Source organism: Lontra canadensis, unplaced genomic scaffold (assembly GCF_010015895.1).
Source record: "Lontra canadensis isolate GAN:19392208 unplaced genomic scaffold, GSC_riverotter_1.0 scaffold99, whole genome shotgun sequence".
NCBI classification, from domain to species: Eukaryota; Metazoa; Chordata; class Mammalia; order Carnivora; family Mustelidae; genus Lontra; species Lontra canadensis.
Window position 1 is genome coordinate 3,419,802 of NW_022631093.1, and position 21,118 is coordinate 3,440,919.

The 21,118-nt window shown below is 47.8% G+C and overlaps 1 pseudogene; it reads left to right on the forward strand.

Moving 5' to 3' along the window:
* The first annotated feature begins 15,931 nt into the window (after positions 1 to 15,931).
* The window catches only part of LOC116855186, an 81,624-nt pseudogene continuing 76,437 nt past the window's right edge, over positions 15,932 to 21,118 (forward strand).

A 21,118-nucleotide genomic window follows, 5' to 3' on the forward strand; every position in this document is an offset into this window, starting at 1 on the left:
GGTTTATACAACCAGTATCTTCGATGTGATCAGAGATCAGGTGGTTTCCACAATCACAGAGCATCCTCCCATCCTAGACAGCCAAGTAGCATTGAGCACGTGACAATGAGGACTCCTAAAAGCAGGCTTGCCTGACCTTGGAGGCACACGTGTCAAGCCAAGCCCTTTAGCAGGAGGGTGCAGCAGGAACAAAGCCCCAGACCCTGCTGGGTGCCTTCCGATGGCATCAATCCCAAATTCCTCGCTAACAAAAGCTGGTGTAATCCAGGCCCCCAGGCAGTGAGAAGGCTGGCCACTATCCCAGCCCCACCACAGGATGTTAATCTGGATTAACCTTAAACCAATTAGTCCTTTCATTCCTTTTGCCAATGACAAGCTTTGGATGAGGCATATTACAAAATTCTGATCAAGGAGACATTGCTCAGGAGAACAAGCCTGCTGGAGAAGCCCCTGGGAATGATTTCTTAGCTCTTAAATAGAGATACAAGGACCATTTTTCACCTATTAGATTGGCAAGAATCCAAAAAGTTAAGAACATCGTCTGTTGGTGTATGGGAAACAGACCCTCTGTACACTGCTAGTGGAAAAAAGTGGTACAAACCCCTGAAGGGCACCGGGCAACATCCGTCAAGGTCACAAAGACATGTCTCTTTTGCCCCAGCAGTTGTAATTCTGGGAATTCATCTTATAGGAAAACTAACAGATCTGTAGAATGTATTATAATAGCAAATATGGGAAACAACCAAAACGTCTATCAGGAGATGACTGGTTCAACAAATTAGTTTGCAGGCATCTAGCACAATATGATACAGCTATAAAATATTAAGGATGTACTTTGTGTACCAAAATATTTTACTAGGTGAACAAAAGAAGCAGTGTCCCAAAATGCTTAGAGTATGCTACCATTTGTATTTAAAAAAAAAAAAAAATGGGCATGAAGTAGATAGAACTACACATTCATATTTGCTTTAATATGCATTATATAAAAAGATTCTAGAAGAGGGCACCTGGCTGGCTCAGGAAGCAGAACATGTGACTCTCCACCTCAGGGTTCTAAGCTCAAGTCCACATTGGGTGTAAAGATTACTTAAAAAAATAAAATCTTAGGGGCGCCTGGGTGGCTCAGTGGGTTAAAGCCTCTGCCTTCAGCTCAGGTCATGATCCCAGGGTCCTGGGATCGAGCCCAGCCTCGGGCTCTCTGCTCAGCGGTGAGCCTGCTTCCTCCTCTCTCTCTGCCTGCCTCTCTGCCTCCTTGTGATTTCTGTCCGTCAAATAAATAAATAAATCTTTAAAAAAAATAAAATAAAATAAAATCTTAAAAAAAAAAAAAAAGGACTCTGGAAGAATAAAACAAGAAAGTCCTACTACTGAGCAGACAGAAGAGGAGGAATAGGAAAACTTTTCACTGCATACCTTTTAAGTGTTTTAGATTTGCAAAGCTGTGTAACACATTTGCAAACAATTTGCTATAATCTGAATGCTTGTGTCCCACCCACCCACCCAAATTCATATGTTGAAATCCTAACCCCTAAAGTGATGATACTTGGCAGTGGGACTTTGGGGAGTTTATCAGAGCATGAGGACAGAGGCCAGGATTAGTGCCCTTCTAAGAGTCCCCTGCCAAGGGAGACTCACTTCAGCCAAGTGAGAAAACAGCAAAAAGACAGCCATCTGTGAACCAGAAAACCCTCACCAAACACAGAATCTGCTGCTGCCATGATTCCAGACTTCCCAGCCTCTGGAGCTATGGGAAACAAAGACGTGCTATTTATCAGTCACCATTCATTATGCCAGCCTGCAGAGACCAGAACACAATCATACATTTTTTAAAAAGAGAGTAAACCAATGAAAGGATGCTATCTTTTCTGCCTGTTAACATTTGTACACAAGGATCTGAAGGGTGGGTGGAACCACAGCAGCCATTTTGTGACCATGAGAGGCACTAGCATTGAGTGGGGAAGTAGGAAGAACGTTCAGTGATATTGCTGAGTTGCTGAATTCACCAAACCTGGAGCTGCCCTGCCTCAGAGCTGCTCATCAGATGAGATACATCCTTTTACTGTATAAGCCATTTGAGTTGGGTGTTCTGTTACTAAAATACACCAGTATCCCAGCCAGGAGACATCCTTGGCCAAGGCCATTCTTGTGGGGACACATAACAAACAGATGAGCTGTGCCTCTACTCCCACTTCCATTGTAAAGAAGAAATGAGATGTTCAGGGTCAACACAGAGGCCTGAACATAGACATTTATCTCTGCCTCCCATCCCCCCAAAAACTCCTCTAAAATAGCAATGAAGGTTTAAAGTGACAGAAACCCGCAAGGACAAAGAAAAGAGAGGATGACAGAAGACAAATACATCAACAACAGTTTCAGGAAGCTGAAAAGCAGATGGGCGAGCGCCAAATGGCTTTGCAGATGGGAGAAGATGGAAACATAAGTCTGTGTTTGGATGAACAAGCCCATTCAGAACCTGGAAAAGGCCCAAAGACTGAAGAAGCACCAGACACCTCTGAGGCATAGGTGGGGCTAAACACAGGAGGACTCGTGGAAAGTCTACATAAGACCTAGGAATTCTACTCCTACCTCCTAGCAAAATAACCACCCTACCCTCAGCACGAAGAAAACATGGGAGGTCAACTCGATGGAGATTTGGGGTCAAAGACTCAAGGATGCACGTGCACCCAAATGCTTATAGCAGCAATCTCCACAATAGCCAAACCAACATCTACTTTCTCTCTCTCTCTCTCTCTCTCTCAAATAAATAAATAAATCTTTAAACACACAGAAAAAGAAAGATATTATTCAAGCCATACCTACAGCAGACCCATTGGTCCACTCTGTGAAGATAGGTGATACCAAGAAAAAAATAAACCACAGAATTTAAGATTCTCTCTGGTATCATTTCAGGTACAGAGCGTGATTTGCATTTACTTGCCTAATAAGAGCTTGTTGTAAGAGTCAAACTGTGTTTAACTGGCAATGTAAATTTCACTGTTAATTGTCAAACAATCTCAGCGTCAGATTGAACGATCATTTCATGTTTAAATCACAGAGAAAAAAAATCTCCACTTATACTGTCTTCATTTGGGATGTTCTGGGATATCCGGATAACTTAAGAAGTTCTCTATTTCTCAACAAATAATCCTACAATTTATATGGAACCAGAAAAGACCCCAAATAGCCAGAGGAATGTTGAAAAAGAAAGCCACAGTTGGTGGCATCCCAATTCCGGACTTCAAGCTCTATTACAAAGCTGTAACCATCAAGACAGTATGGTACTGGCACAGAAACAGACACACAGATCAATGGAACAGAGTAGAGAGCCCAGAAATGGACCCTCAACTCCATGGTCAATTAATCTTTGGCAAAGCAGGAAAGAATGTCCAGTGGAAAAAAGACAGTCTCTTCAACAAATGCTGTTGGGAAAATTGGATAGCCACATGCAGAGGAATGAAACTGGACCGTTTCCTTACAACACACAAAAATAGACTCAAAATGGATGAAAGACCTCAATGTGAGACAGGAATCCATCGAAATCCTTGAGGAGAATACAGGCAGCAGCCTCTTTGACCTCAGCCACAGCAACTTCTTCTTAGACACATCACCAAAGGGAAGGGAATCAAGGGCAAAAATGAACTATTGGGACTTCATCAAGATCAAAAGTGTGCACAGCCAAGGAAACAGTCAACAAAACCAAAAGGCAACTGACAAAATGGGAGAAGAGATCTGCAAATGACATATCAGATAAAGGGCTAGTATCCAAAATCTATAAAGAACTCATCAAACTCAACACCCAAAGAACAAATAATCCAATCAAGAAATGGACAGAAGACATGAACATATATTTCTGCAAAGAAGACAGCCAGATGGCCAATAGACTCATGAAAAAGTGCTCACCATCACTCGGCATCAGGGAAATACAAATCAAAACCACAATGAGATACTACCTCACACCAGTCAGAATAGCTAAAATTAACCAATCAGGAAACAACAGATGTTGGCAAGGATGTGGAAGAAGGGGAACCCTCCTACGCTGTTGATGGGAATGCAAGCTGGTGCAGCCACTCTGGAAAACAGCATGGAGATTACTCAAAAAGTTGAAAATAGAGCTACCCTATGACCCAGCAATCGCACTACTGGGTATTTACCCTAAAGATACAAATGTAGTGATCCAAAGGGGTATGTGCACCCAAATGTTTATAGCAACAATGTCCACAATAGCCAAACTATGGAAAGAACCTAGATGTCCATCAACAGATGAATGGATAAAGAAGAGGTGGTATGTGTATACACACACACACACACACACACACACACACACACACACACAATGGAATACTACATAGCCATCAAAAGAAATGAAATCTTGCCATTTGCAACGAGGTGGATGGAACTAGAGTGTATTCTGCTGAGCAAAATAAGTCAATCAGAGAAAGACAATTATCATATGATCTCTCTGATATGAGGAATTTGAGAGGCAGGGCTGGGGGGATTGTTGGGGGTAGGGAAGGAAAAAATGAAACAAGATGGGATCGGGAGGGAAACAAACCATAAGAGACTCTTAATCTCACAAAACAAACAGGGTTGCTGGAGGAGAGGGGGGTAGGAGTGTTGGGATGGCTGGGTTATAGACACTGGGGAGGGTATATCCTATGGTGAGTGCTGTGAATTGTATAAGACTGATGATTCACAGACCTGTACCCCTGGGGCAAATAATACATTATAGGTTAATTTTTAAAAAAGACTCAAGGATGGCAGACAGCTGAACATGGGGGTGAGGGACCATCTTAAAAACAGAAAGGGGGACACTGACTCAGTGGCTCAGTCAGTTAAGCATCTGCCTTTGGCTCAGGTCATGATCTCCAGGTCCAGGGATCGTCAGGCTCCCAGCTCAGCAGACAGTCTGCTTCTCCATCTCCCCCAGCTTGTGGAACTTGCTCTCTCTGTCTCTCTCTCTCTCTCTCAAATGAATAAATAAAATCTTTTAAAAAATAAAAATTTACAAAAATTTAAATTAAAAAAAAAAGATCAGAGGGAATAAGGGTAAGTCTATATACTGAATGATAAAGATGTGTGCCACCTTGTCCCACTGAACTTCTAGAATTTCTCAGCCAAACCTATACCCCTTGTCCAAGCAGATAAGAGAAGGATTTCTCTTTTGAGAAAATGGCCACTCCAAGAGAAAAGACCTAAAGATACTGATACTAGGAAATCCTCTCTGGAAATAGCTAAGTCACCCCACCTTGTCACCCTATACTGAGGCCCACTGCTCATCAAGGCTTCCCCAAGCACAGGGTCTTCCCAGGGGGTATCTCATACCTCACTTGTAGATATGTGTGGAGAGCCAAAGAGCACCAGATATTGCAGAAAAGTCTCTAACTGAAAGTCACATCAGAGCAAACAGAAAATAAAAGAATTCCAAAGAAAAGAGAGAGATGACAGGAAAGAGAAAAAAATATACATAATGTATGTATTTTCATAGCCACAGAAAAATTAGATAGTGCATTTCACGAAATGAGAACAAGGGGGCTATAAAATGAGCATTCAGAGAAAAACTCTTTGAAATTAAAATAGGATAGCAGTAATTTTTTTTCACCAGCAGAATATTTGAGAAATAGAAAAAAAGAAAAATCTCCGTAAAAATAGTAAAAGGCGTACATGGATGGATCAGTTGGAGAAGCACATGACTCTTGACCTCGGGCTTATGGGGCTTGAACCCGTGGGCATAGAGATTACTTTTTTAAAATCATCAAAAAAATAGCAATGAAATAAGATAAAAACAGAGAAGGAGACAAACCACAAAAGACTCTTACCTCTAGGGAACAAACTGAGGGTTGCTGGAGGGGAGGAAGTGGGAAGATGGAGTAACCGGGTGATGGGCATTAAGGAGGGCACGTGATGGAGTGAGCACTGGGTGTTACATGCAACTGATGAATCACTGAATTCTACCTCTGAAACTAGTAATACACTCTATGTTAATGAAATTAAATTTTAATAAACTTTAATTTTAAAAAAAGAAGGAAAACAAGTAGAAAACAAGAAAGATAGAAAAATTCAAGGATTAATCTAACAGGTTTATCATTCAGCTAAGAGGAGTTACCAAAAAACAAAATATAGTTAACAGAGAACATGCAATTATCAAAAAATAATACAAGATAACTGCTCCAGAACTAAAGGAAATGGATTCTAAGACTTAACAGATCCTCCAAGTATATAGCACCATGACCTTAAAAATTAGTTTAAAATTTTTTTTCAGACTTTCCAAGGAACACCAGCATGAAAGGTAGAACAAAGAAATGGAGAAAAATCCTAACATCTTTCAAAGTAAAGAAGCAGGTCACATACAAACAAACCTGAGGATCTGAACGTTATCTGACATCTCAACAACAATGGAAGCCAGAAGACAATGGAACAATGCTTTCAAAATTCTAAAGGGAAATGATTTCCAATCCAGAGTCAGCCTCAATATCAATCAAGGATGGGGCTAAAATCAGGATATTTTCAGATAACCAAGGTCTTTAACAACTTAGCTCCTAGTCACCCTTTCTCAGGAAGTTACTGAAAAGAAGCAAAAAAATCCAAGAAAGACAATGCAGTGGGATCTGGAATGCAGGGGATGGTCTAGAAGCAGGAGATGGGTAAGAATCTGGGTGCAGTGTGCCGAGAACAGTCTGGACGAGAGCACAGGGTGGAGGCTCAGAAGGACTGTCTGAAAAATACACACAAAAAGAAAACCAGTCAGTTACTGGATGGGTTGGAAATAGAGGTGTTCATTTATCACGGATTTTGGGAAATCCTTTGTAATTACTTCATAGAAACAAAACAAAGGGGGAACAGGGGGCAATTATTCTGAGAAAACATCAAGTTGCACAAGAAGTTATCATCTTAATGTCATAAATCACTCCCTGTGAATAACAGCTACATAGTCATAATAATGTAAACATTGAATATTGACGTCACCCAAAATGAAGATTTAACATTGTCAGAGGGATGGGAGAAGGGGAAGCTGGGGGGCAGGGGGCTGCAGAGGAGGGCACCATGCAGAGTATAAAAATTACAAATTCCCCCTTGCACAAAAGAAAGTCAATAGGGTCATATCTAAAATTAAAAAAAAAAAAAAGACATCGCAGTTAGATCAACTAGTATAGAAATACAGAAAAAATACAAGAAATAGAAGAAAAACTTGGCTAAACCGTAAAGCTGTTGATTCCTGGGAGCCAGTGCAGAGAACAGGTAGGCAGGGCCCTAACATCATTCTTTGAAGCCCAGTACTTCTATGTGGGTTCTGAACCATGTACACCAAACCTGGATTTAAAAAGCGCAAAAAGGGGCGCCTGGGTGGCTCAGTGGGTTAAAGCCTTTGCCTTCAGCTCAGGTCGTGATCCCAGGGTCCTGGGATCGAGCCCCGCATGGCATGGGGCTCTCCGCTCAGCAGGGAGCCTGCTTCCCCTACCCGTCTGCCTGCCTCTCTGCCTACTTGTGATCTCTGTCTGTCAACTAAATAAATAAAATCTTTTTTAAAAATAAATAAATAATAAAAATTAATAAAAATAAAAAGCGCAAAAAGCCAGAGGCACTCAGCAGGCTCAGTCAGATAAGCATCCAACTCTGGATTTTGGCTCAGGTCATGATCTCAGGGTCATGAGATCGAGCCCCAAGCTGGACGTGGAGACTCCTTAATATTCTCTCTCTCCTCCCCCATCCCACTCCCCCACTACTTTCACTGACTCTCTCAAAAAAAAAAAAAAAAGCTTAAAAAGCAAAAAAACAGCAATTGGAAGGCTGTATGCCAGCTGAGGACCCAGCAACTGACCCCGGGAATGTACTATCCGGCCAAGACCCAAGCCCAGGAAAGACAGCAAGCTGTTTCAGTGTTACAATATTATTAGCAATGCCATATAGACAGCACAGGACGTGATGCCTCCTTGCCCACAGATGCACATGTGTCTCCAGGTTAGAGACCTAGAAGCTGGGGGGCCAGGACAAACATGTACCCATTTAAATTTTAATAGATATTGCCAAACGGCCGTCAGAGAAGACTGCCCAGCGTACGCCGCCCCCAGCAGTAGGCCATCCTCCCTCACTCTGCTCACCCTTGGTAATAGCAATTGCTCTCACATTTGCCAAGTTACCAAGTGACAAAGCTATATCTCAATTTTGTTCATTTCCATCTTCATAACTACGAATCGTCTTGTTCAGTTTGGGCTGCTATAACAGAATTATTACAGACTGGGTGGCTTATAAACAAGAGAGAGAAATGTCTCTCTTGTTTTAGATGCTAGAGGTCCAAGATCAAGGTCCCCGCAGAACTGGTAGCTCTGGCGAGGGCCTGCTTCCTGATTCATAGATGGCGGGCCCATGTCCTTACCTAGTGGAAGGGCCAAGGGAGCTCTCTGGGTCTCATTTATAAGGGCACTAATCCCATTCCTGAGGGCCCCACCCTCATGACTTAATCATCTCCCAAGAGCCCCACCTCCTAATGCCATCACCTTGGGGACTAGATTTCAACATATGAATTTTGGGGAGACACATTCAGTCTACAGCACTAGAAGATATTTGATAATAAATAAACTAGGGAACACCCTGCAGTGTTTAAAAGAGATAAGGTGGTGGCCTATGTTGGCATGAAAATATCTCCAAGAGGTATTGCTCCATGGTGGAAGCAATTAGTAAGCAAGCAATAAATACCAAATGATACTATTTATGTTCAAAAACACACACAAGAATCCTGTGTATGTGCAAATTCATGAGAAACGTCTGAAAGAAGACACACCAGAGAGTAACTCTGGTCTTTATTTCAGGAGTGGGAGAAAAGTATCCCCGGGGGGACATATACTTTCTCCATAAGCACAGGAAACAAACACATGGGCTCTGGACCAGCCTGCCTGGTTTTAAGTCCAGCTGTGGAACCCCTCTAAGCCCCCCATTTTCTGTTCTGTAAGCTAGGGATAGTAATGCCTACCTCATAGGGTTGCATGAGGGTTAAATGTATTATTATATACACATGTACGCAAACACAACCTACACATGTCTAAGATCAGGGCTGTGTGTTCCCTATTATCATCCATAATATTTGACTGCTTAACAAGAAATCAATGTATGTTTCATGTATTCATTTTGTAATTTTTTTGTAAGAAGTAAAACTAGGGTGGGACAAAAATATAACTAAATGTCTACACCAGACAGGAGCAAGGACACACAGGAGCAACTGAAGGAAGAGCTGGCCAAGCATGGCCACAGAGAGGCCCAAGGCGAAGGGGACAGCGCCCTGGAGTTGGGTCCCAGAGCCTGGCCCTACCACTCTGCCCACTCCTCAGCTGGGCAACCCTCGTCCATGCCTGACTCTCGGAACCTCAGTCTCTACACCTGCACTGTATGTAGGGTTGGAGGGGAGCAGAGGTGAGGTTACCAGACTCACAAGAGGAGCCCCAACTCTCTCAGACTGCATCTCCAGCTGCACATCCGCTGGGTCGGGTCCAAGAGCCCTGTCGCCCAAGTACAGGGCAGCCCAGACTGCCAAGTCCATAGCCTGCTGGGGGCCCAAGTCCTACCATCCCAAGCCCTCCCTAGTCTGCCCCACTAGTCTCAGTCCCCTCCTACTGCCATCTGGGAACCCTGAGACCCCATCATCCTCCAGCCCAGACACGGCCCCCTCTCTCTCGGGAACTGGGCTGCCCTTCCCCAGTGTGGAGAAATGCAAGGTGTGAACAGGCCCCGTCTTCCGGGGCTCCTCTGCAAGGTCCCAGCCTGGCCTGAGCCTGCAAGAGAACTCCTCCTCCACCCGCATGGCCCAAGGGCAACTGCCACCCCTCTGACCAAATACCCCTGCCGCTCCCACCCAGCTGGCCGAGAACCAGGCTTCCTGGCCAGACTACAGCCAGAGCCCACAGAAGCCCACTCAAAGAGACTCCCTCCCTTCCAAACACTCCACACAAAGGCGCTTTTTTTCTGGTTCAAAAATATGCTTTAAAAGCTTTCGGAGTCTTTGCAGTGGTTTCCCATGTTCTAGTCTCTTTCAGATGGTAATAGTTTTAATTATAACAATCATTATAACATAATACCTTCAATTTAGGCAATCAGCTCCATTCAGAATATTCAAATGGGGGAACCGAGCCTGGGCAAGCCAGGCTTTCTGGCACTTGGTTTCAGAAAGAAGCTCTCTGGGCCCAGCAGGTGCTAGCTACGACCCAGGGGCAGGAGATCCACTCTGCAGCGGATTGTGGGAGAAGTCCTAAGAGAAGGCCTAAAGCGAGTGCACAGGGATTTCAGCCCAGGAATCCCCAGCCTCCCCCAGAAGAAACTTCGCAGCTCTCAGAGACCTACCATGGATCCCTGTTGCCCAGAGACGGAGGCTCCAATTCCTCAGTCCTCTCCTATTCAACTCCAGCTCATCCTGAACAAAATCCCTGCACATACTACCTTTACCTGGCCTGTGTCCTTTTTCCACACACAGAACACAACTGCCACCACCTATCAGGTACCAACCAGTGCCAGGCACCATGTCTAGGTGGGTGACCAGTCGTCCCAGTTTGCCCAGGACTGTCCCCATTGTAGCTCTGAGAATCAATCATAGGCATGAACTCAAGAAATGCCAACTGGGTTTCATAAAAACCTCCTGGGAGCCCCAAGGCTGGAGGAATAAGAAAGCTTCATTTATTCATTCCACAAATATTCCCTGAGCACCTCCTCCATGCCAGACCCCATTCTACAAGCTAGGAGCATGTCAGGGGATGAAACCAGGAATCCCCACACTTGTGGAGCTCATACTGAGTGGAGGGGGAGGCACTAGGGAAAAGGCCTACAAATCAGTTAGAATTTGGACCAGGAATTCAGGATGTTCTAGGTCAAGAACAACCCTTCGTGGCTTGAAAACTGTGCCAGTCTGTGCCCTTGGATGTGGGAACAGAAGAGAGGGTGTTAGTGAACACCCCTCAGCCTGCAGTGGGTTCAGAGCAGACCCAGAGATCAGTGGCAGAGCCAAGGGGTGGCTGGGGGAGTCTCTAAGACCCCCTAAACCGCCTCACTGCCCCTACTCTTGGTGACACCATTGACAGGTTTCCCTTTGCATGAAGAGCCAGGCAAACACAGCTAGTCTCTGGCCCGTGCCTGCACAGACCCCTGCCCCCGAGCCTCTCCATCAGGAACTCCAGAGCCTAGAGATGGGGTCTGCTGCCCCAAACCTTGGTAGGTAGAATGAGGAGTCTGGACCTAGTCCAAGGGACTATCATCTGAACTTGGCTCATGCAATGGCATGAAGATCTTACACAAGCAAGATGTCTCCCCAGGGCCAGGCCTCTGCTGGGGGTTTCAGGGCTAACAGGATCACTGTCCTGAAAGTCACAGAGTTCAGCTGAAGCCCTGCCTCCTCCAGGAAGCACTCCCAGACTTCCATCTTCTTACCCCTGGTGAGTTCGCTTCCTCTCACCTCTTCAACTAGACCCCAGATGTAGTTCCAATTTTTTTTATAATTATGTTATACATTCCCGGCTCTCCACCTACTCTGGTCATGGTCTCAGACTCTGGCCTTCTCCTTGGGCTTGACAAAATTATGCACCAACAGAAATGTCCCCCCCACAGAAGCCACGTTAGGGCAGAACCAGATGCTTCCTCAATCCCATCTCCACCTGCATTTAGTGCATGGCAGCCACCAAGATATGCACAGTAGCCTTTTCGTTTTCAACATGAAACACCTTTCCTTCTATGATACAAATAGAATCACTTCCCTCTAAGGGGCAGGGGTTCTGGGGCTCACAAAACCACAGCTCAAGGGTAAGCAATGTGTTCCAAATAAGCAACAGCTGGCTTCAGCTCCCCGGCAGTTAACGTGCATGCTGGTGCCTAACGCCCTCCCCAACCATCCTATCTCGGCAGGTGTCATGCTCACAGCCCTCCCAGGGCGCACTGCCTCCCACCCGACAGCCACACCAGTGGCCATGCCACCTGAAGCAGGGTATATCCCACTCTCCCCTACCTTTCCAAAGTCTGGAAATGGATTCCATCCAAGCTGACAGATGCCTGTTTGGTACCCACTCTGCCCTTGACTTAGATGCTCTACCTATGAACCGAAAGCCAACCCGCCAAACTGACCTGCCATCCAGGGAAGGAAGGGCTTCACTCCCTGCTGGGGGAATTATTTAGGGAAAGAAAGATTGATTCTTGCCACTCCCCTGCTGAACACCCTGGCTTCCTGTGGCTCTCACAGTAAGAACTCCCAGCTTGCCACTTGTCACTGAACTCTCCCCACCTCACCCAGGGATGCTGGCAGCACCAGGAAGGCTCGAGTTCTTCCCTTTCCCAGGGCTTTGCCAGGCTCTGGCTCTCCACCTGCCAGTTCACTTTTCTGGGTCAATTCAAACACAGCTTCCTCTGAGAAGTCTTCCCTACCTCCCATGTAATCCAAATTTACTCTCTCTCTTTTTAAGAAGCCATCAGCATAGCAGTTAGCAGGGAATTTGGAGTCAGACTTCCTGATTCAAATCCCGGGTCAGTCGCTGACTTTGCGACTGCGACCGAGTTACTTCACCTCTCTGTGCCTCCACTTCCTCATCTGTGAAATGGAGCTCGCTCACAGAATCGTGACGCGAATAAAAGCATGTCACCCATTTAGATGGTTCTGAAGAGCGTGGGGCGCATAGTAAAGGATCTGCTGTCACTATAATCATCACCATCTTATACCCCCGTCCTCTTCTGGGCTGTGCCTTCACAGCCAGTCTCACAGTTGGTCGCCGCATGTCTGCTTGGTGGTTATCTGCTGACTGCTTGGAAGTCAGCTCCATGAGTGAGAACAGCCTCGAAGCCTGGCGTGGAGCCTGGCAGACACAGGCACTCAATAATTAACACTTGATTAAAGAATCATCATTGCTGGCTCTTTCTGCCTTTAGAGGGGAGCGGGCTGTGGAGGAGAGAGGCCGTCAGGATAGACGTGGCGTGACTGGCGGAGCCCCCACTGGGACCCAGGGGGACAGGGTGGCCAGGGGACCCACCTGCGGGCAGCTTGGTCACACCCCAGAGCTCAACGTCCAGCCTCCCATGCCCGAGGCCCAGCTCCACCTCTGCCCCCCACGGCGCCCTGGACAGGCTTCCTCACCCCTCTCTGTCTGTAAAACTCCCACAGGAAAGCCGGAACAAGTGCAGGGGGGACCCCCAAAGGGAAGAGCCAAGCAAGCCCCCGGTCCCTCTTCCTGCTGGCCGGTTCTGGCCCCTGACTGGACCCAGCATCTGCATGGCCATCTGTACTGTATGTAAATCACACAATTAATACCCTCCAGAATCTTACCACAACCGTTTTTCTTCACAAATGTGTTTGGTTTCAGAGAACGCGGCATGTTCTGGAAGCACATTTACATTTCATTATCTCTAACAGCTTAACTACCGTAACTAATGCTAGATTAATAAGTAGCCCCATCGAACAACTACTTTAAACAACACGGCTCACACAGTTGCACCGGCGGTGGGCGAAAAGGCCTTAGGACAGGGGCTATGGTCAGCCGAGTTAAGCAGGTCTAACTTCTGTATCTCCCACAAGAGATTCTACATTATCCTTCCACCAGAGCAAGTGACTCTCAGCCAGAGCCGTCCATTTCCTAGGCCCCTGCAAACCCGGGGCCTCCAATGGGGACCCAGGGAGGTCTCTGTGGGCCGCCTGGAGGGTTTCCAACTGCCACACCCAGCACAGCCCCGCCTGGGCTCTGAGCAGGATCCCCAACTAGACAAGCCCAGGGAATACCCGTTTGCTGCCAGAAGCCTCATGTATGGCCTTGCAGAAAAAGAAAACAGGCAGCCACGTTTAGAGACATCAATGCCAGACTTCGGCTTGGAGCCCTGGGGCCACCCCCAGAGAGAGAGCGCATGACACATGCCCATGAGACAGCCATAGGTCCCAGCCTCTCTCTGGGCCCTCGCCAGCCCTCAAAGCCCCCTGGAGCCATGTGGTCTGCAAATCCCAGCTGTTGCTCTTGCGGGAGGCAGTCATTATTATCATATTGTTCCAATGCAGGGGAGACGGCAGTATCTCAGTGAACTACTGACACACATTCCAGAAATCACCTCCTCTAAACTTTCATCCCACCTGACTCTTCCTCAGGTGCCCCAACATTTCAGCTCAGGCAATTGTCTAGGCTTTGGCTGCTTGGGTGTGGGGACGAGGAACACCCAGTGTTTGTACCACTTCCTCGACACCCCTGCCCTCCCTGCACTGATGCTCTGAGCCTGCCCATGGTCTGCAGCACAACACACTCGGGCCCAGCTTTTGAATAGTGGGCAGCCTTTGCTTTAGGACCAGAACCCAGGGAGAAGCCCTGCTCAAGGAAGGCCCTTCCTCTGCCCCCTCTCCAAAAAACTGGGATCCAAGCTCCCAAAGTTCTAACCCTTGTCTGTTGTCCACCTGTGATCAGGGAAATGCCCAGGAGCTAAGTCACCTGCTGTCTACCAGTTCTCCTGCACAGTAGGGTTCTGGCTCTCCCTGGGCTCTGGGGAACAGCCCTGGTGTCCATACTGGGCACAGACACAGGATGGCTCCCTGATCAGTGGCAAATACAGTCTACAAGCTCTGGGGACATTTCCAATCTCCCTGGCACGTAGGGAAAAGCAAGGCAGACCAGAGCACCTGTGGAATCTTGTCCAAGCTGTGGGGTGGCATCTCTGCCTTTGCATCAGGAATTGTCCTTGTGTGTCCCTGGTATATAGCTTAGAAACCAACCTCAAATTCTCTGGGAAGCTGACACATGGAGTCACTAAGACCCTTCTTCCAGGTGTCCCACCCAAAGCCTCCATTTCCCAGGAAGGGGCTAGGAGTCCCAGCCACAGGGAGAATTCTCCATAGTGCAAGATGATCACTAGCAGAGCCCGAGGCTCAAGGTCACATGGACAGGCAGGGCACAGCCAGAGAAAACGGGAGGTCACATGGCTCCCCCCCTCCATGGTGACCCTTGTAGAGCTCCGGAAGGCAACAGCCACCCCTGCCAGCTAGAGTCTCCCTGCAGCTTCTCAGCCAGAAACAGGGAGGTTAATAAAACACAGGACGAGGGTCTCCCGAGGGACAGCTCTTGGCCGCCTCTGAAGTTTACAAAAGCCGTGCTTCTGATGCCTCCCAGGCTGCCTGCCACAGCTCCCTGTGAATTATTACACTGCAGGTTTTCAGGACATTCTGTCTGCAGTGCCTTGGGAATTAGAGTAATTGTATTTTATCTGTTTGCCAAGAGTTTTCAGTAAACTCCTTTAATGTACTTTTAAAACTCACAGCCCCAAATAGCAACGCATGCCTTCTAGCTTATGCACCAGGCACTGAATAAAACACAGGGTGATGTATGGGCCTGGAGAGGACACTATTCATATATTTACACCCTTTACCAAAACACACATTCATCTTAATGACATTACTTAACCGCACAGCCCAACAAAAGGAGCGCCGTGAAGGTCACAGCCGCAGGCCTTCCTCCAAGATGGTCCCCTCCACTCACAGAAGGCCCTCAAGGTAGTCTTTGTACCCAGGGTTCTCTGACGTCAGCAGTCAGGTCTCCCTGCCCTATTGCTGAGTGGGATACAGCATCAGGTTCCTTCTCCTGTCCCCCCACAACCAGGCCCAGGCAGCTTACAGCCACTGCCTGCCACCCCCACACAGACTCCCGCAACAGGCTGCCCCCCAAATCCACTTCACCGTGTCCTTCAGCCAGGGCAGGAGGGAGGAGCAAGAGGAGGAGGAGGAGGCAGAGGAGGCTGATAAAGAGGAAGGGGAAGGTGGCTGGGGCTGAGGGGGGCGGGCTGGCGCAGGAGGCACGGGGGTGGCCATAGGGCATAGGGGACAGCGGCTTTAGCTGGAAGCTGGATGCTGAGAAATGTGAGAATGATCCGGAATTAGAAAAGATCCGAAAAGGGAGAAGCTACTCCGGGATGGACGTAATAACCACAAGGAAAGATTAATGACCAGATTATGAAGATTAAGACGTTCTTCGAGGAGCACCGGCACCTGGATGAGTAGATCCGCTACTCTGTCTTGGACGGCAGTGGCTACTTTGATGTGAGAGCTCAAGAGGCAGAAGAGGTCCACATCTTCCTGAAAAAGGAGACGTGATAACTCTTCCCGCAGGGATTTATCCAGCTTCACGCTGGAGGAGAAGAACCACGTGAAGGCCACGTGGCTGTTTGTGGAAGAAGCGGGTGTGGACAGCATGCAACCGGCCAGCTGACCCTTTGGAGGCTCAGGGGCGGGATGTGGAATTTGGGGCACAGACAGCAAAGCAGTGGCGCTCCCCGGGGCCTGGCCCACCCTTCACCTTTGCAAATGCCCAGAACACGGTCACCGCAGAGAACCTGTCCCTTCTCCTTGCCCTTATATTAGAGACTTGAGGCTGGGGGTGCTTGCCTTTGCAAGATTATTTGATCAGAGTATGTTTTAATGATAGGAGCTTAATCATCAAAGTGACTTTTACACGGAAGCAACTGGGGGAATGCAGACAAATCACATTCGTTTTACCTAATTCAGCATCAGCCGTCAGCAGCCTAGTATTGGCACATGCATTTGGCTTTCATCTCCCCAAATGTAAGTGCCAAACGGCTCCGTGCAGATCTGGTTGAGCAGATGTCAGGGGACGCCATGCCTGCCTGTTTAGAAGCGGTCATAGTGGATGACAGGACCAGCCAGAGAGAAGATCGTTTTCTCCCAAAACCAAGCTTTCATACGAGTCGTGGAACACTCTGAGTTGCTCAGGCCTCTTTCTCATTCAAAATAAAGTAGCTGCTTTAATTTTTAAAAAAATAAATAAATAAACATGCAGCAGCCTTGAATCTGACCCAGAGTAAAAACAACATCATTACAAGGGACATGCTGTGGGCCCTGCTCAGCGCTCAGACCTCACCTCCTCCCACTCTCCTCCACAATCACCTTCCCACGCAGCGGGTGCACGTCTGCTGCTGGACCTCCACAAATGCTCTTCCCTCTGCCGGGAGGCTCTCCCCAGACCTCGGTGGGGTTGCGTCCCTCCCCCCGACCTTCCACCCCATGAGGTTGCCGTGAAAGGCTGGCCAGCGGTCTCTGGGGAAGCAGTTCCTCACCAGACACAGAATCAGCACCTTAATCTTGGACTTCCCAGACTCCAGAACCACGAGAAATAAATTTCTGTTGTTTATAAAGCACCCAGTCTGTGGTATTTTGTTACTGCGGCCCAAACAGACTAAGACAATATTCATCACCACTGATAAGTATTTGTTTATGGTCTCTCTCTCTCTCTCTCTGCACCTTCTCCTCAACTAAAGAGTAAAATCCATAAAAGCAGGGTTTTTGTCTTTTTTTTTTTTTTTAACTTCTCTGTTTATTCCCAATCCTAGAGCAGGGCCTCCCACACAGCCAGAGTTTTGAAGTATTTGTTGGAATGACCTTGCTCCTGGTCTCACAGAGAAACGGTATTATGAGAGAGAGAAGAGGGGCACAAAGGCCACTCTCTGCTCACAGGTCCTACCCCACCAGTAAGGCTGCCTCTGAACCCTTTCCAGCCTGTGTAGGGAACCACTGGAGCCCCAGCACCTCCCCTGAGCGTGGACGTACGGGGAGAAAACAGCCTGTGCAGAGCACCGGCCCCAACACCAGCCCCCTTCCTCTGTCCCGGATCCCGTAGGAAATGGCAACTAGGAATGATGGGTTATCTGCCCCTCCAGATCTGGAGCCTATTCCCGTCCCTCCTACTGCCCTCCCACATACCCACCGAGAACAGGCTCTAGACCTACGCTGTCCAACACCGTCACCACTAGCCACCTATTCGGCTATCGAGCACTTCAAACCCATACACGTAGATATAAAGTACACGGGTACATGGCAGATTTCAGAAGATTTGTGCAAAAAAAAAAAAAAAGAATGCAGGGGCACCTGGGTGATTCAGTGAGTTAAAGCCTCTGCCTTCCACTCAGGTCATGATCCCAGGGTCCTGGGATCCAGCCCCACTTCGGGCTCTCTGCTCTGCAGGGAGCCTGCTTCCCCCTCCCCCACCCGCCTCTGCCTGCCTCTCTGCCTACTTGTGATCTCTGTCTGTCAAATAAATAAATAAAATCTTAAAAAAAAAGAAGAAGAAGAAGAATGTAGGCTATCCCATTAGCAGTTTTGTGTATTAGCCACATCTCGAAATGATAGCACTTTGGATAGATGGGGTTAAAGAAAATGTATTATTCAAATTAATGTTACCTGTTCCCTTCTACTTTTTTAAATGTGACTACTAGAAATATTTAGATTATCTGTGTGGCTCACATTAGATCTGTGTAGGACAGTGCTTATCTAGAGGAGACAGTCATCTGAGAAGCAGTTCTGACCACAAGTTGGGAAGCCTCTTCTCTGCAGCTCCAAATTCCTTGCTTTTTCCTGTGCATCAGAGCAAGCAAAAGGGCTGGGTCCTCCCCTGGGCCAGGAAAGCCGCACTCCCACCCCTGCTCTCTGGGACTGTGTACAGACAGATACTCGGGATGGGGGGCCAGGCTACAGACAAACTAAACCCCTTCCTGGCCTTTGGAACATTTGTTTGGTCTCTGAGGGCAGGGACTGGGGTTCAAGGGCTGGTGGATTGTGGAGGGCTCACAGCAGAGCAGGCCTGAAGGGGGTCGTGTCACTGAGCCAGTTGTGTGCTGATGGAGCTTAGTCCCTTGTGGCCTGGGCCTTGGGTACTGACCACAGGGGTCAGCCATGCCTGCTTCATGGGGGACTCCCTCTTCTGGGTGTGGCCTTCAGGCTCAGAGGGCCTCAAATATCCCCATTCCCTGGAGTGAGCCTCGTGTGAAATGCATCCAAGCTGGGAGGACAAGTGGCTAGATAAGAAGACCTGTCTCTTCAGGCACAAATCTCTGTCCCAGTGGGAATAATGAGGACTTGGAACCTCACACAGGCATTCCACGAGGAGGATTTCTAACTGTGTCCCCGGCACTCAACAGACACCATGGGTGTGGCTGTTTGAGGACGTGGCCTGAGGTGTAGGCTGGAGCATCTGGAGATGTGGCACTGGGTTTTTAAAAAAATAAGATGAGACCCACATTTCTGGCACTAATGACTCTCAGATCCTATCACCCTTAAAAATATCCCTCAAATGCTGTTGTCGCTGCATTTTTAGCGCATCCCAACTATTTCCAAGATGGCAAGCATTCCAGGTCCTGCTTGGTATAGACTGCGGCTGTGTGCGCCTGTGGAGGAAGCAGCAGAAGCAGAGGTGGGACAGGTCCCTCCTGATGTGGGTAGGCTCTGGGACTGCATTTGCTGTGAGGGAGGGGCGGGTAGCAAGGCAGGGGTGCCCAGCTTAAATTTCTTAGCTGATCTTCTCTGGACAGCTCAGGGACCAGACATCAGCCTCATCCAAATCCCCCTCTCCATCCCCACATCCACACAGGGGTTAGGGGTCCCTTAGGGAAACAGTAAGGCAGATACTCAATACATTTAAGAGTTCCAAATCTCTGGGTGTCACACCCAGGATGAAGAGTTGGATGAGGGGAGCCCCAAAAAGCCAAGTTTCATTGTTGATCATGTTTTTGTGCTTCAGGAGATCCAGAAATGTCGAAGTCGAACAATGAAGATTTAGAAACCAACACGGACAGCCCGGGATTAGATAACAGGAATCCCATTTCGTTTCTGTACAAGGTTCTAAGCTTTACAGAGTTTTCCCAATGTTTCAGAGCTGTCACAGACACTGTCTCTCCGAGTGTGAATTATCTGAGATAACATTTACTTTGCCTTCTGGTTTCTGCATCTCTCTAGCCTTGATCAGTGTCCGGAGATTCAGAAAAGGGAAACTTACATGGTATTCACCAGCTATTAAAAAAAAAAAAAACAATGGCTATCCTGGGTGTATCCCAAAGCCACTCTTCAGTGTTGGGGGTGGCAAGGTCAGTGACTGTTCCAGATCATCTGTGGTGAGAGTCCTTGGCTGACGGAAGGACCAGGGAAGCCACACACCTCCCCTGCCCTATGGGACTGTGTGTAGGAGGACACTCAGGGGGCCAGACTACAGGCAAACTGAAGCCCCTCCCCAACCCGGCCTTTGGAACACCTCTCTGGTCTCTGAAGATGGCAGGGACTGGGATTCAAGTGCTGGTGGATTACGGGGGGACTCGTTCATGTCACTGAGCCAGCCTCCACCTCTGTCCTACAGACCTTTCATTCATTAGGCTATTAAACTTGACAGCTGGATGAAGTCGACAGACATCTTCTTCCCTCTGAATAGGTCTGGATGGTGGGTAGAAGGGAATCAAAGAATATAAACTCCATAAAGGATCTAAGACTTGGCCTCCCTTCCAACAATGCCTACCCCAATCACAGAATGAAGGACAGTTGTTGCTAAGAGCACAGACTCTGCAGTCATAGACTTCTTGTTCAAATCCTAGTTCTGCTTCGTCCCCCCTGAGATCTTGGGAACGGGAATAACAACATCTGGCTTGTAAGGTGGCTGTGAGTCTCCCATGAGATACTGTGTGGAAAGCTGTCTACTTTTAGAGAGTACACCACTGGGGACGACAAACCCAAGGCCAGAATGGGGATGCTGGCCGAGCTTGCTTATGCTGCTTCAGAGAGAGACACCTGTGTCCTGGGACAAGACTGCATCTCCTGGGCTGAAGGCTGCTGCTTTGCCCATATTTTCTGATCCAACAGGATCCACTCACACAGTGCTCCTTCTAGAACCTGCCCAGAGCTTGGTCCCACCATCAAGGGAGCTGGCCAGGTCAGGCTTCTGCAGGGAGCTGGCCAGTCTTCAAAGACTTCAAAGGCTTCAAAGACTTATGCAAGGGGAACCCACCCTGAGTCCTCGGATCTCAGGGAGAGAGCACAGAGGCACCAACTTGGTGATTTATTTCTGAGCTGCTCACCCTTTCCTTATGTTACCTGGTTTATGGGCTCTTAGAGCCACCCCCTCATGGCCCATGAAGATCAGGATAAATATATTTGGCTAAGTTAGACATTTTAGTCCAGAGAATGCCAGAGAAGGACTTGGACCCTGTGGTTTCTATTAATAGAGTATATTTCAGCAAAGACCTCTTAAATTGTGATGGCTCCAGGGTAGAAGCTGTAGGGGTGATGGATGCATTCGCTCTAACGCCTGGACGGGAGCTGGAAATCAACGTGATGGCTGAATGTGTAGTGCTGGGTTCGTAGAAG